Source organism: Zalophus californianus, chromosome 14 (assembly GCF_009762305.2).
Source record: "Zalophus californianus isolate mZalCal1 chromosome 14, mZalCal1.pri.v2, whole genome shotgun sequence".
Classification (NCBI taxonomy): Eukaryota; Metazoa; Chordata; class Mammalia; order Carnivora; family Otariidae; genus Zalophus; species Zalophus californianus.
Genome location: NC_045608.1, coordinates 14,968,538 through 14,986,509, shown reverse-complemented (window position 1 = coordinate 14,986,509; position 17,972 = coordinate 14,968,538). Strand labels below are relative to the sequence as shown.

The 17,972-nt window shown below is 46.1% G+C and overlaps 1 protein-coding gene and 1 long non-coding RNA gene across 4 annotated transcripts in view; one reads left to right on the top strand and one right to left on the bottom strand.

Moving 5' to 3' along the window:
• Positions 1-17,972, bottom strand: part of SUDS3 (SDS3 homolog, SIN3A corepressor complex component) — a 181,648-nt gene that overhangs the window by 57,083 nt on the left and 106,593 nt on the right. The window lies entirely within an intron of this gene.
• Positions 1,950-6,460, top strand: LOC113913102. The gene is made up of 3 exons (XR_003517091.1): positions 1,950-2,181; positions 3,229-3,341; positions 5,354-6,460. It is a non-coding gene; the product is annotated as an uncharacterized LOC113913102 (long non-coding RNA).

The window sequence follows — 17,972 nt, the reverse complement described above, 5'->3', positions numbered from 1 at the left end:
AGCCTCACGTTGGGCTCCCTGCTCAGCGAGGAGTCTGCTTCTTCCTCCCCCTCTGCACCCCCCTCCGCTTGTGTTCTCTCTCTCTCTCAAATAAATAAAATCTTAAAAAAAAATCTCAGCCCTCCTTTGCTGCTTTCCTGCAACTCCCTCCTTCTCCACCCCTCCTAGCTTTCTCTGGGGAGTGAGGGAAGCCTGGTATAAACAAGGCCTCCTTCTGGGAGAACAGGGGGCTTCATCCAGAGAGGGAGCAGGGACACTCAGGGAACCACCTGAGATGTTGAAACACCTCGTCCTGGAGAGAGACCAACCCCAGGAGAAGGTAACAGGCTGGCTCTCTGGCAGCTCCTGGCTTTCCTCGGGCTAAAAGAGCCACAGCCCTTTTCAGTGAAGCTGACATTGTTTCCTGGCTACAGCTGCCCTACTCCCGGATGCAAAGTTTAATTTGATTTTTTCACTCGAGTAACCAAAGCATTTCTGATGCATTGCTTTTCATGAGGTCCTGGCACTACATCAGCTGAGACATTTCCTCGAGCCTCCCCTCTCTGCTCCGGGTTGAATTTTCTTTTCCTGGTGCCTGACTTACTTCCTTATGCAGTATCCACTTCCTTAGGCAGAGTCAATGCAATAATACGCCCCTACTCTGACAGCTACCACCTACTGAGAGTCTACCGTGGGCCCGATACTGTGCTGAGGACTTCAGCACACCACAGATAGACTCTATGATCCTCATTTTACGGCTGAGGTCATCATTCTGAGATGCACACTGTCACACTGATGAAATGGGAATAGGTCCCAGCCACAGTGATTGGTTCAGGTATTAACATAAGACCCAACTTGGTCCAGTGAGACACCATTATGGTATGAACCACTGGAAAAGAGATGGGTTTTGCTGAGCTGGTGACTGGCACCTCATCACTGCTAGAGGCCAACTTGCCATCACTGAATGGCAGAGAACAGAGGAGCTGCCTAAGGGCGAAGCCAGCATGGAAGAAGGCATGGTGGAATGATGGAAAGACACTAGTGATATTATTTAAACTCCTGGATCCAGCTATGCCTAATTCCCCTCACTCAACTTTGCCATTTTGTGAGCCAAAAAGTCTCTTCTCCCCTCAAGCCAGATTGGCCTGGGTTTCTATTACTCGCAACCAGGAAAGTCCTAGTATGCCAGTTCCTATGGCTATTGGATATGATGACATGAGATCATGCTGTGGGGCACTTAGCACAGACCCTGGCACATAGCAAGTGCTCAATAAATGACTCTCTTCGTCATCCCCAGCCTGAACCACCTCATCACCATCAAAATAATTAGCAGAGCAGCGGCCATGACCCTGAGGATGGAGCTGCTGACCTGACCTGGCACATCCACTTACTTCTCCCTCACTGCCTCTCAGCTCCCTCTGCAGAAAACTCCAGTGCCAGATGGCTTGGGGAAGACGGTGACAGCTGAAAGCTGGTACAGTGAGGGGGGTAGCTGCTCCCTCCCCATATACAGAGAGGCCTTTGGAGGGATGAGAGGCGGGTAGGAAGGAGACAGTGAAGGGCTAAATGAGCCCGAGGGACTTCTGAACCTCCAGACCTCTGGCTGCTGGAGGTTCAGCCTTGGCATGGGCGGGTACCCCAGGCTCCCTGGGCCCGGCGACCTCATGCCAACCTCATCCAGCGAGGCACTGAGACAACCACTCTGGCTTCTCTGCTGCCTGCATCCTTTGCTGAATCACATCCTTGCTCATTTCTGCACAGTGAGTTCTCGGCACGTTGCTGGGGACTGCAAGGGACACTGTGAGGATGACTACTGTCAGTGACAGCGGAGCCGGGGGTGGGGGGAGGGTGCTTCTTGGTTTCTCCTGCTTGACACGGACCAGCATGAGAGACCTCTCATCTGCCCCATCTCAGTCGCACCCATTCCTTCCCTTGCCTCACCTCCTTCACTCTTCCTTCATCTCCTTCCATTGCAGACAGCTGTGGACTGTCCTCGCGAGAGTGGACACCAGACCCCCTGCATCCCTTTTATAGCCCCCGAGCTTCTGTGTGCATTGCTGCCAAAGTCTCACACCTGTGACCTTCTTCAGAGCACTGTCCATGAAGTACTGGAGCTGCATCCCTGTGAATTCATAAACCCAGGGAAGCCCAACTGCCAATGACTGCTTCATGGGTACATACGGCCAGTTCCCGTGTCTTGAGGTAGGACATATTCTTTCTTTCTTTTTTTTTTTTTTAAGAATTTACTTATTTCCTTGAGAGAGAGAGAGCATGAGCAGAGTGAGGGGCAGAGGGAGGAGCAGGCTCTCTGCTGAGCAGGGAGCCCGATGTGGGGCTCAATCCCAGGACTCCGGGATCATGACCCAAGCCGAAGGCAGACGCTTAACCAACTGAGCCACCCAGGCACCACGAGGTAGGACATATTCTTGAGGCATAAATCATACTCCAGAGCTCCTCACAGGATCTGATTAAGGCTAGGACTTCACCTGAAGTCACACCCTTACTATTACTAGACTCCCTCCCCTTTCCTTAGCCTGCTGCCCTCCACCCCCACTCCCTTCCCAGTTTCTTCCATATGCATCTCCTAATCAATTACTTGCACACAAATCCTCATCTCTGGTCTGCTCCTGGGAGAACACAGCCTAAGACACCTGTCTAGCACCCATTCCCTTAGAAGAACTGCCCTCTCCCATTCTTATAGTCCCTGCAGTTTGTTTAAAGCTGATGACCCCACCCCCCAGCATGACCTGACGGAGGGACATGCCCCAGACCTAGATAATCAGCTTACTTTGTCCACTATAACCTCAGGGATTGGTTTGGGACACGACCCAAGTTGATCCAATAGGATTCAAGACCATGGATTTTGCTATAGCTATCAGGAAAAAGATCTTGTTCCATTGGGTTTGTGAGTAGCACATAAATCTTGAGCTACCCGGGATCAACTTGCCACCAGGAGGAGAGGAACTTCCTGGGAGCAAGGCCAACATGAACGAAAGCAGAGTTGAGAGTGACTGGAATGGGACCAGGGCAAGACATCATAAGAGCACCTGGATCCAGCTATACCTAAAGACCTAATCTATTGATTTTAAGTTTTCTGATGCTCAGAATCTCAATCAGCACCCATCAGCATTAGTAATAACATCTATTTACTGCGCACCAATAGGTGCCAGGCACTATGCTAAATGCCTTCTACAAATCATTTCTAATCCTCATAAGAACGCTGTATACGTTATCATTTCCCATTTACAGAAGCAGAAACTGAAGCCCAGAGAGGTGCATCAGCTGTCTGAAAGAAACCAAGAAGCAACTGTCATGTGGCAGAGCTGGGACTTGAAGCCAATTCCCCACAGCCCCTCTACCAAGTAAGTGCTCAATCAATGCTTTTTGGTTTGAATAAACTTGGCTCTCCAACCTCCCCAAAACAGCCAATGTGTGGCACGCAGATGTAGTAGTTTGGGCTGCCTAACAGCGGAGGTCACCGTGTTCATAAAACCATGCCCATAACATTGAACTAGGCACATCTTTCTATCCCAAAAGCATCTCCCCAAACACTCCCCTCAGCGCCCGTTTGTCCACCCTGGAGGTTGAGCCACTCCTTGACTCTCAAATGCTGTTGGTTCCCCACCCAACCCCTATGAAATAAGAACCATTATATCCCCATTCTTCAGATAAGGACACTGGGGCTCAGGGAGATGAAGTTACTTGTTCCAGATCGTGAAGGGGCGTTAGCAGAAATCAAGACCCTGGGGAAAAGAGACTCGGTGGGACTGTATCTCCTCCTATCCATGCTCAAAGAAAAGGGAACAGTAAACGCTTGCTGCATGCATGAATGAATGAGGGAGTGAATGAAGGAGGATGGAAGGAGAAACAAACATGTACTTTCCTACTTTCAGTATTTTTAAGAAGGTGAAAGATGGTCGTGACTGATGAGAAATAATCCTTTCAACCTACAGCTTCCTCACTTGAAGCTCTAAGGAAAGGGCTGGGGCTGGCTTGGTGTGGGAGCCAAGAGAATTAAGATCTGACTGTGCCTTTATTTCCACAACATCCCACTTAATGATGGAATGGAAAAACCAAAGGCCTTCAGGTAGATCTGGGGTTAAATCCATAATCTGCCAATTAGCTGTGTGACCTTGAGCAAGTCACTTGGCCTCTCTGAGCCATTTATCTCATCCATAAAAAGAGGCAATTCACAGATGCACCTCCCAGGGTTGATAAGTTGCACACTGGAGGCATTCGTTAAATACCAGCCGCCACCCCCTGCCTTAGCCCCCTGAGAATTTAAGACAGCAATGACTAGGACCCTTTCCAGACGAAAAGAACGAATATTGCCAAAGCTGTTTCACGTAATAGCCTCCAGCTGCCTCCCTGGGGAACTGGCGGCTTAAATGGGACACTACCTATGAAACGCTTTGAGGGACTTGGAAGAAAAGGGGCGAGAGATCTGGAGGGTTATTATTACACACGGAAACGAGAGAGCCGGAGCCCACACACGCCTCTCTTATAATCAAACTGACATTGAGGTTTACAGTGCATTGAACACTGCGTTCCAGTCCAGGGAGCTAAAAATGGAAATCTGTGAAAACAGCAGCTGGGTTAAAAAGAGAGCAGGTCTGGTGTGGGATGAGTGGGCTCCCCGGTGCCGAGAGCAGAAAGGACGCCAGCCCCTCGCCACCCGGGCTGAGGCAGCAGCGGGCCTCCTGCAGGCTGGGACACACTCTCCACCTGCCACGGACCTCCGAGTGGGCCCGAGAACCCACGGCCTTGCAGGACTCTGGTAAACAGTCAAGCCAGGGCTGCAGCCTCTCCTCGTGCAAGATACTTCACCTCCCTGGGCCTCAGTTTCCCCATCTTCAAAGTGGAAATATTCTGGGGACTGTTGTGAGGGTTTAATTAGTTCATGAGCGAAGGTGCTTCACAGAGTGCCTCGTGTACAGTAAGCTTTACTGGATGTGAGCGTATACTGCTGTGGGCCTTGTTCATCCTCCTAGGCCCACCTGGATCGTCCGCTCCCCCGAGTCTCACTTATTTCTTCCTCACTAAATCTTATCCATGCTATAAGCCTAAGTTCAATTCCAGGTTCTGATAAAACCACACATGTGCTCGGAAAGTCATTCATTCATTCATCGGGCACCAACGATGGGCCAGGGCTGTCCCAGATCCTGAGTCTACAGCCATGAACAAAACAGACAAGAGTCCCTGCCCTCTTGAACTTCTATTTTAGTGCCTTGTTATAGTCTTCTAATTATATTAGTATAATTACATAACAATGAACATTTTTAAGTGTGTCCCTGTACATCTTAGAATCAGCTCATGTAGTACGAAGAGAATCCCTGCATGATGCTTCAAATCTGCAAATCTTCCCGCACAACAGGCTGCTGAGCTGCTGCAGGGCAGGAGGCGCCCCAGCCCTCTCCCCGAAGCACTGAACTGCTCCCTGTCCTGGAGGGAAAAGAAATCTGGCTGCCTTGAGTCGAGGAACCGCACCACTCATATCTCACACTTCTCTCCCCACCTCTCCCTCGAACACCAGCTTCTGCTAAAACAATCCTTTGCACAAGCTTGCCTCTCTGCCTTCCTGTCCCCCATCACTCTGCACCTCAGGTGACATTTCGGCAGTCCGATCAGCCCTGCCCAGATCTCTCCCCAGAGGAAAGAGGCTGTTTTTGGTGTCTGGCGGTGCCTGGCACAGGTGTGTATCCTTTGATGGAGTTGGCCTTGGGGACCTGAGGGCAGATGTTCTAAATGAACAGCACCCAACTGCTAGTGATCATCGTGGCCTTTTCCGCTCACAGCCCCCGCAGCCCTCAGGGAAAAGGAGTCTACGCTCTACTCACGCAGGAGGGGAGACTGGGAAGCCCAAGATCTGATGACAGAGGCAAAGGCGTGTCAGAGCCCATGAACCTCAAGCCTCTTCAAGGGGGGTATTCTTCATCCTCACGCGCAACCTAACAGAAGCCGTGCAACAGAGGATCAGAGCTCACAGACTGTGGAGTATCACTACCCTCCATGAAACTCACTTTCCCTGTCTGCAAAGCGGAACCAAACCTTACAGCTTGTCCTGAGAGACAATGAATACTGGTCGTGGTGGTATTCTGTAGCCATCATCTGCTAACTGTGTGACCAATCCTCTCTGTGCCTCAGTTTCTTCATCTGCAACATGGGTTGCACAGTAGAACTTTCCTCAGAGATTTGTTGTGAAATAAGTGAGTGAGGTCAGTAAGAAATGTGGGTTTGGAGAAGGATTAAATAGGAGTGACCAAGCCTCCGGGTTTGCTCACATCCGACCGGTGGGAGCTCTTGGGAAAATCGCCAGCAAACCAAGACAAGCTGGTCACTCAAGGCTTCGATGAGTGAGTGCAGTGGCTGGCGCCCAGTAAGATTTGATAAGCATTAAGGAGCTCAACACGTGATGCTCAAACCAATGAGCTCAGAATCTAGAAGCTCCCAGATGGTTCTCACGTGCAGCCGATGTTCAGAACCACGCCTGGAGAAAGACAAAACCCCTCTACTCCATGGTTCTCAACCCTACCTGCAGATTGGAATTACCCAGGGTACTTCAAAAAATCCCCATGCAGGGCCCCCAGCCCAGACTAAAGAAATGACAAGCCCTGGTGTGGAGTGGGGCATCATCATTTTTCCCAGGTCCCCTGCCTGAACCCAGTGTGCAGGCGGGGATGGGGACCCCTCCTTTAAAACAAAGCAGTCTCCCACCCACGGGAAGAGTCCTTCCATGCCTCCAGGGTCACTTTGGGGGGCCAGTTATTTAACCAAGGATGTTATGAGCATTAAAAGAGAGAAAGTGGCAGTAAGCAAGAAGCTCTGTAAGGGGTGAGCATAGGACTATTTGCTTTATCAGCACAACAAGATCATCCAGGAGCCCAGACTCTGGAGCCTGACTGGCTTCCAATTCCAGCCCTGCCACTTTCTAAGTGTGTGGGGTTGAGAAAGCGACTCTGCCTCAGTGTCCTCATCATAGAATAAGGAGGTTAAATTCTTGCCTCATGGTGCAAGGAGAACCCTCTTACATTGTTGGTGGGAATGCAAGCTGGTGCAGGCACTCTGGAAAATGTGGAGGTTCCTCAGCACATTAAAAGTAGAACTACCCTATGACCCAGCAACTGCACTGCTAGGTATTTGTTCAAAGGATATAAAACTAGTGATTCGAAGGGGGCACATGCACCCTTATGTTTATAGCAACAAGGTCCACAATAGGCAAAATATGCAAAGAGCTGAGATGTCCATCGACAGATGAATGGATAAAGAAGATGTACTATATGGATACAATGGAATATTACTCAGCCATCAAAAGGAATGAAATCTTGCCATTTGCAAAAATGTGGATGGAACTATAGGGTATTATGCTAGGCGAAATGAGTCAGCCAGAGAAAGACAAATACCATATGATTTCACTCATGTGGAATTTAAGAAACAAAACAGATGAACATAGGGGAAGGGATGGAAAAATAAGATAAAAACAGAGGGAGGCAAACCATAAGAGACTCTTAACTCTAGGAAACAAACTGAGGGGAGGCGGGTGGGAGGATGGGGTAATTGAGTGATGGGCATTACGGAGGGCACTTGAAGTAATGAGCACTGGATGTTATATGGAACTGATGAATCACTAAATTCTACCCCTGCAACTAATAATACACTATGTGTTGACTAAATTGAATTTAAATAAAAAATTTTTAAAAAATTCTTGCTTCGCCATCGAAAGGAATGAGATCTTGCCATTTGCAACGACGTGGATGGAAGTGGAGGGTGTTATGCTGAGTGAAATAAGTCAATCAGAGAAAGACATGTATCATATGACCTCACTGATATGAGGAATTCTTAACCTCAGGAAACAAACTGAGGGTTGCTGGAGTGGTGGGGGGTGGGAGGGATGGCGTGGCTGGGTGATAGACATTGGGTAGGGTATGTGCTATGGTGAGCGCCGTGAATTGTGCAAGACTGTTGAATCACAGATCTGTACTTCTGAAACAAATAATGCAATATATGTTAAGAAAAAAAAAGAAGAAGATAGCAGGAGGGGAAGAATGAAGGGGAGTAAGTCGGAGGGGGAGACGAACCATGAGAGACGATGGACTTTTAAAAACAAACTGAGGGTTCTAGAGGGGAGGGGGGTGGGGGGATGGGTTAGCCTGGTGATGGGTATTAAGGAGGGCACGTTCTGCGTGGAGCACTGGGTGGTATGCACAAACAATGAATCATGGAACACTACATCAAAGACTAATGATATAATGTATGGTGATTAACATAACAATAAAAAATTTAAAGTAAAAAAAACATTCTTGCTTCATGGGGTTGTTATGAATTTTAAAGGAGTGAAGGTGGGTGGGCACCGAAAAAGGACTGAATCAGTGAGGTAAGGTGTATTACTATTCCTCATCACACATGAATGAACCCATTTTGCAGATGAGAAAACTGAGGTTTAAAGGGCTTGTCCAAGTTCACCCAGCTACAACAAGCACTAGGGCCAGCATCTGGCAGGTCTGGATCGCTTGCTTCTTCTCACAGTGTTCTACACCCTGGCCGCACGCCTTCCTTCTCCCTGGTCCCCTGTCTGTCCCCTGTGTTCTTCCCACCAATCTCAAAATTTCAAGTTCTGGGCCCTGCAGCCATAGGGAGACACACCACGCTAATCACCAAAATGAATTCTAAGTTGAAGGTGCAAACAAAAACGGGGTCCCCGCAGCCAGGCGAGTTTTCCAGGTGAGAGGTTCAGAGCCTATCTCACCACCTTGCCCTTCCCTGTGGAGAATCCAGACCCCATGGATTCCTGATGACCATACATGCCAGGCCTGATGTAAGGGCTTCACACATATTACTCAATTAATCCCCTACAGCAATTCAATAAGGTAGGTTGCGGTAGTATCCCCATTTCGCAGGCGAGCACACTGAGACTCACGGAGAATTAAGAAGCCCACTGCAGGAGCCCATTAGCTCTGACTCTGGAGCCATGTTCTTAACTTTGTCCTGTCTCCAAAGGCAACCAAGAATCAGTCCTCAGTGGACAGGGAGGCAAGGGTGCAAGTCAGAAAGAGAGTGGGTGTCGACTGTGTGGGTTTTTGTTGGTTTTTGTTTTGTCTTTTTGTTTCTTTTGTTTTGTTTTCACTAGCTCCATAAAGAAACCCTGGGGCCAAGAGTAAAAGGGACAAGAAACAGTTTCAACACAACACAAAGAAGAGCTTTCCAATCTTCAGGACAGCCCTTAAAAAGAAAGGTTGCCTTGGCCTTTAAAAGCAGGTTGGAATTATTATGTGTAGTTAGCCCCAGGGAGGTGGGAGTAGTAGCCCTAAAAAGCCAGCTTAAAACTTCTAAAAGCCCTGAGCTCTGGGAAAATTATATAATTCAGTTTTTAAAAATCCAGAAAATAAGCATAAAGAATGCCAACAAATGCTTTCTTTGAAATATCAAATTATCTGTCTCAACAACAAGAAAAATGGGAGGACCCTCCCACCCTCACCCCTAGAGACTGCTGTTGGAATAATCTAGTGGGAGGAAGTGAGGACATCTTTATTTCCTATTCCACAGAGACATCCCCCCTGGTTGACTTTTGGACAATGAACATGTACTACTTTTGCAGACAAAATAATATAAAAATTATTTTAAATGGTTTCAAAGGGTACTCATGATAGGGGAATATCTATGATGTCATGGTAAGTGAAAAATGGCAAACTTCACAATGTAACCTTTTTTCTTTATTTTTATTTTTATATACTTAAACATTAATAGTAGTTGGTGGGTGGTTTTTATTTTCTCCTTTATGCTTTCCAATATTTTTTTCCCCCACAATCCACATGCATCAGCTGGCTAATAAAAAATAAAGGTGTTTTTGAAAAGGAGATGATTCTAGCCAAGGATTGAGCTTCCATGGCTACAAAGCTTCATGCAGAGGCAGGGAGGGAGGGTGAGGGGTTCTGCCTGGGAAGAGGTTGGAGATTTGAGCTCACAGAGTCCCTGTTGCTAGGGTTCTGAGGTTTACAGAACCTGAACAGCCAGGCCAATGATGGGTGTGCCGATCCAAAAATGGAATGACACAAGAGGAACTGGAAAATGAAAAAGACATTGAGTTTGACATGATCTCACACATCCATACAACTGGAGGTTATAGACCTAGGAATCAGAGAAAAGAGCAGGAGTTGGAAAGTTAAATTTGGGGATTTCCTTAAAGTGATCAGTGTAGCTACACAGAGAGAAAAGTCCTCAGCAAGAGAGTCCTGCCTGGCATTTCTCAACCTTGCATCTTAGCATTGACTGTGTCAAGTAAGTCAAAACTTCTAGGCGTGGGGTCTGTGCATCAGCATTTTTTAAACAGACATTTTAAAGAACAGTTTCAGGTTCACAAGCAAAAGTAAGCAAAAAGCACAGAGTTTCCACATATGCCACACATATACACAGGGCCACCGCTACCATCAACGTCCCCCACCAGAGTGGTACATTTGTGACAGTCAGTGAATCAACACTGACATATCATTATCACCCAAAGTACACAGCTTCCATTAGGGTTCACTCTTGGTATTGCACATTCTAGGTTTTGACAAATGCATAAAGACATGCACCTCAGATTCAATGCAATCCCTATAGAAATACCAATAGCATTTTTCACAGAACTAAAACAAAGAATCCTGAAATTTGTATGGAACCACAAAAATCCCCCGAATAACCAAAGCAATCCTGAGAAAGAACAAAGCTGAAGGTATCTATCACACTCCCAGATTTCACTATACTACAAAGCTATGGTAATCCAAACAGCATGGTCCAAAACAAAAACACAAACAAAAAACCAGTAGGGTACCGGCACAATAGCAAACATACAAATCAATGGAACAGGACAGAGAGCCCAGAAATAAACCCACACTTATATTGTCAATTGACCCATGACTAAGAAGACAAGAGTATACAATGGGGAAAAGATAGTCTCTTCAACAAATGGTGTTGGGAAAACTGGTCAGCAACATGCAAAAGAATGAAACTGATCACTTTCTTACACCATACACAGAAATAAACTCAAAATGGATTAAAGACTTAAATATGAGACCTGGAACTATAAATCTCCTAGAAGAAAACATAGGCAGTAAGCTCTTTTGCATCCGTCTTACCAATATTTTTTTAGATCTATCTCTGTAGGCAAGAACAACACAAGTAAAAAGTTTAAAACAGGACTACATCGGGATGACTGGCTGGCTCACTCCATACAGCATGCGACTCTTAATCTTGGGGTCATGAGTTCAAGCCCCACACTGGGCGGGGAGCCTACTTTAAAAAAATAATAATAATTAACTAATCAATTAATAAGAAAAATGGGACTACATCAAACTAAAACACTTTTGCACAGCAAAGGAAACCATCAACAAAATGAAAAGGCAACCTACTGATATCAGAGAAGATATTTGTAAATGATATATCCGGTAAAGGGTTAACATCCAAAATATATAAAGAACTCATACAATTCAATACCAAAAAAACAAGCAATCCAATTAAAAATGGGCAGAGGACCTGAATAGACATTTTTTCAAAGACAACATATAGATGGCGAAGAGGCACATGAAAACATGTTCATCATCACTCACCATCAGGGAAATGCAAATCAAAACCACAACGAGATATTACCTCACACCTGTCAGGGTGGCTATTATCAAAAGATAAGAAATAACAAGTGTTGGCGAGGGTGCGGGGAAAAGGGGACACTTGTGCCCTGTCAGCAGGAATGTAAATTGGTGCAGCTACTATGCAAAACAGTATGGAGGTTCCTTTAATTCCACTTAGAGGATCCAGCAATTCCACTTCTGGGTATTTATCTGAAGAAACAGGAAACATCAATTTGAAAAGACATATGCACCCCTGTGTTCATCACAGCATTATTCACAATAGCCAAGATATGGCAGCAACTTAAGTGTCCATCGATAGATGAATGGATAAAGAAGATGTAGAGGTATATACATATATACACACAATGGAATATTACTGAGTCATAAAATGAGTAATATGGATGGATACAGCTCGGATGATGTTAAGTGAAATCAGTCAGAGAGAGGAAGACAGTTACTGTATGATTTCACTTATATGTGGAATCTAAAAAGCAAAACAAAGGAACAAACAAAACAAAACAGAAGCAGATTCATAGATACAGAGAACAAACTGATGGCTGCTGGAGGGGAGCAGGGGTAGAGGGATGGACAAATAGATGAAAGAAATTAGAGGTACAATCTTCCAGTTATAAAGTAAATAAGACATGGGGATGTAATGTGCAGCACAGGGAACATAGCAATATTGTAAAAACTCTGTAGGGTGACAGATGGCAACTATACTTATCATAGTGATCATTTCATAATGCATATAAATATTAAATCACTATGTTGTATACCTGAAACTAATACAATATTATAAGTCAATTATACTTCAATAAAAAAGGAAAGCCACATATCCACCATTGTAGTCTCACCTAGAATAGTCTCCCTGCCCTAAAACTAGGGGCATCAGTATTTTTTTGAAACTCCCCAGGTAGATTCTAAGGTCCAGCCAGGCTTGAGAAGCACAGGTGTGGCCATCAAGAAGAGTGATAAGCATGGAACCTTGAAGAGCACTTGCTCTTGGCAGAGAAGAAGTGAGGTTTTTTTTAAAGATTTTATTTATTTATTTGACAGAGAGAGAAAGCATGAGGGGGTAGGGGCAGAGGGAGAAGCAGACTCCCAGCTCAGCAAGGAGCCCCATGTGCGACTCCATCCTGGGACTCTGGGATCATGACCTGGGCTGAAGGCAGACGCTTAACTGACTGAGCCACCCACAGGCCCAGAAGAAGTGAGTTTTGAAGGAGAAAGATGAATAAAGGTTATAGAGATGGCAGAACAGTGTCATGAAAAGCAGGGAAAGAATTTTGCAAAGGAAAAGACAGAACGTGAAGGAAATTGAATGAAGAAAATTGAGAAGCAAGGAGAAGGAAAATGGAGAGTTGCATTTGCAAGATCTTCGGTGGCCTTTGAAAGTTTGGAAGCAACAGAATAATGTGGGAGGGGAAGAGTGTGGACACAAATTTACAAGGGTGGCGGGGGGGCTGAGTGGGCAGTGAAATGGAGGCTGCGAAAATTTTTTTAAGAAAAGACAACATGGGAATAAAGTAGCCAAAAAGGAGAGAATTTCACGGAAAGGATCTTTTATTTTTTAAGGGTATATATATATCTGAAAAAGATTGCAGACAAAGAATCTGTGAAGAGGGGCCAGAAATCAGGATGAATTCTGGATAAGACCTTGGAAGGCAGTGCCTACTGGTAAGAACACAGGACAGGTAGGTTCACTTATAGGAAAAAAACCCTACTCATCTGCAAACGAGAGAAGACCTTCAGGCAGTTAGGAGAGGCTGGGACCCAATGTTGCCAAAAACCCCATTGCTGGCAAAGGGATCCATAATCAGGAGGGGACTCAAAACCCAGAGCTGCTCCCTGAGAAGCGAAGGGTTTGAAGTACATGTCAGGCACCCCAACTTTGCAGACCTGCAGCTGAGGGACAAGTCCCCAAAACATCTAGCTTTGAAAGTTGACATCCCTTAGACCAAGACTACAGGGATCTGAGAATGGGCTGGTGAACCCATTGCCCCAGACCCAGCACACAGGAAGCCAATGGAGAGGTGCCCAGACTTTCTGTGATGAGGCTCATTTGCTCATCTCAAAGTGGTGGCTTGAGGGGCAGGCATCAATCGATTTTGCACATACCTAGGGGCCTGCTGGCTGGTGGGCACCATCTTTGGCTCTGCCTCTGCCATGCTCCAGAGCCAACAGCTCCCAGGCAGAGCTTTTATGTGCATCCAGTGCCCTGGTATTTGTGCCTGCCCAAGGGACACCCCTTTATCACCTGGCTTTGGAGGCCAGAGAAGCTTGCCAGCCTAGGTCCCATGGGACTGTAACAATCAGGGACATTCCTTGGCAGTCTACCTCCCCCAGAGCACTGCAAAGAAAGCAGACAAACACACCCCCAGTCTTTCAGAGAGAGAGGCCTATTTGCTTGTGCAGGAACTTTGGCCTGAGGGCTGGGCTACTGGTCTGGCACACAGCTAGGAGCCTGTGGAGGGGCTCTCAGGGAACAGAGGTTGATGGACACAGTCTTTGTGCTCTCTTTCTGCCTCACTCCACTAGCTGGTATCTCCTGGAAAGGCATTTTATACCCTTGTGTGGTGCCCCAATTTTTGCATCTATTGCCAGGGGACACCTCTACATCACCTGGTTCTGGTGGCCCATGGGGCTTAAGGACCTGTATATATCTGCATACCTTAAAAGCTGCTGCCTGATGGTCTGACTTCTAATCAGCCTGAGTCCAGGTACAGACTGAGATCCTGCTCTTTGGGGCACTGACATGTCTTGGCACACCCTCGACTACTGGGAGCTATAAAAATAAAAAAAAAAAGCCTACTTGGACAATCACACAGGTTTGAGAGATAACCAAGGGCTAGGGCAGAGTTGAATGAGAAGGTTCATATCCTACACGAGGCCACCCCTTCAAGACTGGATAAGGTGGCTGTTTTATCTAATGCATAGACACCAACACTGAGAGTCAAGCAAAATGAAGAAACAGAGGAGTATGTTCCAAACAAAAGAACAAAAAAACTTTAATTAAACAAAGATAACCGGGGCACCTGCGTGGCTCAGTCATTAAGCGTCTGCCTTCGGCTCAGGTTATGATCCCAGGGTCCTGGGATTGAGCCCCACATCGTGCTCCCTGCTCCACAGGAGGCCTGCTTCTCTCTCTCCCACTCCCCCTGCTTATGTTCCTGCTCTCGCGGTCTCTCTCTCTGTCAAATGAATAAATAAAATCTTTAAAAAAAATGTTATAAACAAAGAAAACCAATTTACCTGATAGAGTTCAAGGTGATGGTCAAAAAGATGCTCACCTGCATGATCGTGAGCTGGTGATATAACCTCTCAGAGCCCCGGTTTTCTCATCTTTACTAAATGGACATGACAGTCTCTACTCACAGGACTGCTTGAAGAACTACATAAGAGACACAAAGCATGAAGCATAGCGGCTGGCATGTGGTAGTTACAATTAATGGTCTGGCCATTAAGCACAGACAGAAGCAACCCGCAGTGTGGGTTAGATTGTTTCAGAGGGATGTATGAGTCTCCTGTTGCTGCTATAACAAATTATCACATACTTAGTGGCTTAAAACAACTCAAATGTGTTATCTGACAGTTGTGGAGATCAGAAGTACAAATTGAGTTTTACAGGACTAAATTCTAGGTGTCAGCAGAGCTTTGTTCCTTCTGGAGGTGCTGGCTTCTAGAAACTGCCCACATTCCTTGGCTTATGGCCCCTTTTTCCATCTTCAAAAACAGCAGTATAGCATCTTCAAACCTCTGTCTCTCTCTCTGACCTTTACTTCCATCCCCACATTGCCTTCTCTGACTTACCTGTCCCCCTCTTACAAGGACCCTTGAGGTTATATTGGGCCCACCCAGATGATCCGGTACAATCCTCCATTCTCAAGATCCTTAACTTTACCTTACTGCAAAGTCTTTTTTGCCATCTAAGGTAACATTTACAGGTTTCTGGGATTAGGATGTGGATATCCTTGGGTAGTGGGGGGTTGGGGGAGATGGTAGGTCATTATTCTACCTACCGCAAGGCACAAGAAAGGAGTCTGTTTTTATAATCAAATCGCCACAGCTAATTGTAATACTGGGAACGTGAGGGCTGCAAGTAACTTTAGATGGTCCAGTAGTTCACTGAGCACTTACCACATGCCAGGACCCTCCAGTGGGGCCCCAGGGACTGCTAAAGAAGATGGGAAGATGTAAGGGTGAGGTTTAGGGATCCTCCCCGGGTTACTAACCTCTCCTACCTGCTTTATATATTGGCTTGCATTTTTAAAAATATTCCACTACATTAAAATATGTTTAAAAAGCTCTGATTTAGCCAAATGCTCTCATCTTCATGATGAACTGAGGTCTGGAGAGATTTGGTGACTTATACCCCATCAGTCACTGAGCACTGAGCTAAACTGGTCAGTCACCAGGCAATCACCCTGGTGGGAGTGGCACATAGTGGTAAAGAGCATGAACTTCAGGTGCACACACGAGTTCAAGTCCTAACCAGACACTTGCAAGGGCAACCTATTACAGGGCAGATTAACAGAAATAATGCACACAAAGCACTTAACACAGCACATGTCCAACCACGTAGGCTGCCTGTTGCTGGCTAACTGGTATTATATTTCCTATCTCCCAAACTACACTGTAAGTTCTTCGAGGGTACAACCTGAGGTGTTCTTTGAGGGTACAGTCTGAGGTGATCTGTCTTTGTGAGACAGCTGGGTGCCTCACTCCCTCTGACCAGCACCTATTCACCTCTCAGGTCTCAGCTGAAACACCCCTTCCCTGGGGAAGCCATCCCAGACCATTTAGAAGGCATTGGGTCTCCTACAAATTCTCCTTTGTAGGCTTCACCCTGCTTACTATTAAACAATTATTTATGCAGTAATTTGTTTGACCCATACCTTCTCCTACAATGCAAGCTTCAACATAAGTTCTCTAGGGAGAGTTAAGCACACCAAATATTCCATGTGCTCCCTCCACATTTCCCAGCCTCCTTTGCAGTTAACTGGGGCCATGTGACTAATTTTGGCCCATGGGTGGAGTACAGAAGTGATACATGTCACTTCTGGACTTACACGTAGAAAAGTTGGCACAGTAACCCTCCAGTTGTCAATTCCCCTATGCAGTGATTGGTAAGGTTCCATCAGCCTGGGTCCCTGAGTGACTACATGGAGGACTGTCTTCTGTTGATCCACACTGGATGTGTAGCATGAATGAGGAAAAACACCTTTGTCATTTTAAGCTCCTAGGATTTCAAAGTTAACTTCTTACAACAGCACAACCTCGCCTATCCTGACCAACACACTACTATATTCCCAGCATTCACATAGTGGTGGGTGCACAGAAAGAGCTCCATAAATAAATATCTGTTGAATGAATGAATGAGCCTCTGAAACAATGGGTAAAAGCCCGAATACATGATATTTCCTAAGTCCGTGGAAAAGGACAGCTTTCCACCACCAAACACACACACACACACACACACACACACACACACACACACACACGTGCACATGCACAAAAGATTAGACCACTAAAAATTAAAATACCAGGATTACTGTCACCTAGAACAGAAGCTAGAAAGGCAGTCTCTTTGACCTTGGAGCTGCTGGACTCCAAGTCGTTGTGTTGTTGCAGGTCACAAGAACATTCAGTAATGCTGAGGACGATTAGGTACTCAACAAAGTGATAAAATCCACTACAACCAGAGCCATTAGTCACAGGGCATTATTTAGAAATTGTTGCAATTTATAATATTTATGAATTGATCTGCAGGAACCCATAAACATTGCTCATCAATGTAACTAACTGGCATTTATGAGCTCGTTTGGTTGGCTGATACATTCAGGCTGGTGTCATCATGGTCTTGAAGAAGAAAGGAACCCACGCATGCTGGGGCCTTTGGCTGGGGTGTCAGCATTCTGACAATTCCCCTGGACTGGGCAAGGAATCGAGTGAAAGTGGTACATTTATGAAGTGGAGGAAACACCAGTAGAGAATCGAGGAAACAGCGAGCTACCAGGGAGGGCAATAGGAGCCTAATCCCATTGTTTCTCCATGAGGAAACCCTGAGGACAGGTGCAAAACACATCTTTTCCCTCCTACTCATCATTCAGGTCTCAGATGAAATAATCCACCCAAAGAGAGAGAGAGAGCTGGGGTATTTATACATCAACTCCCAAGAGTCATTGGTCGAGGGCTGCTCTTGAAGCACAAGGTATTAATTTTTACCCTCTGGACTACCTCTCACGGGCAGTTTGAATTCTGGCTGTTCTGGAACAGACATGGACTCTGGCAGTCAACAACTGGCTGGAGCACACTGAAAAGTAGGAGGGCTATCAGTCTCTGCTGCATCCACTTCTCTTTTGATCAAAAAGAAACTCACATAAACCCAGGGCTGCT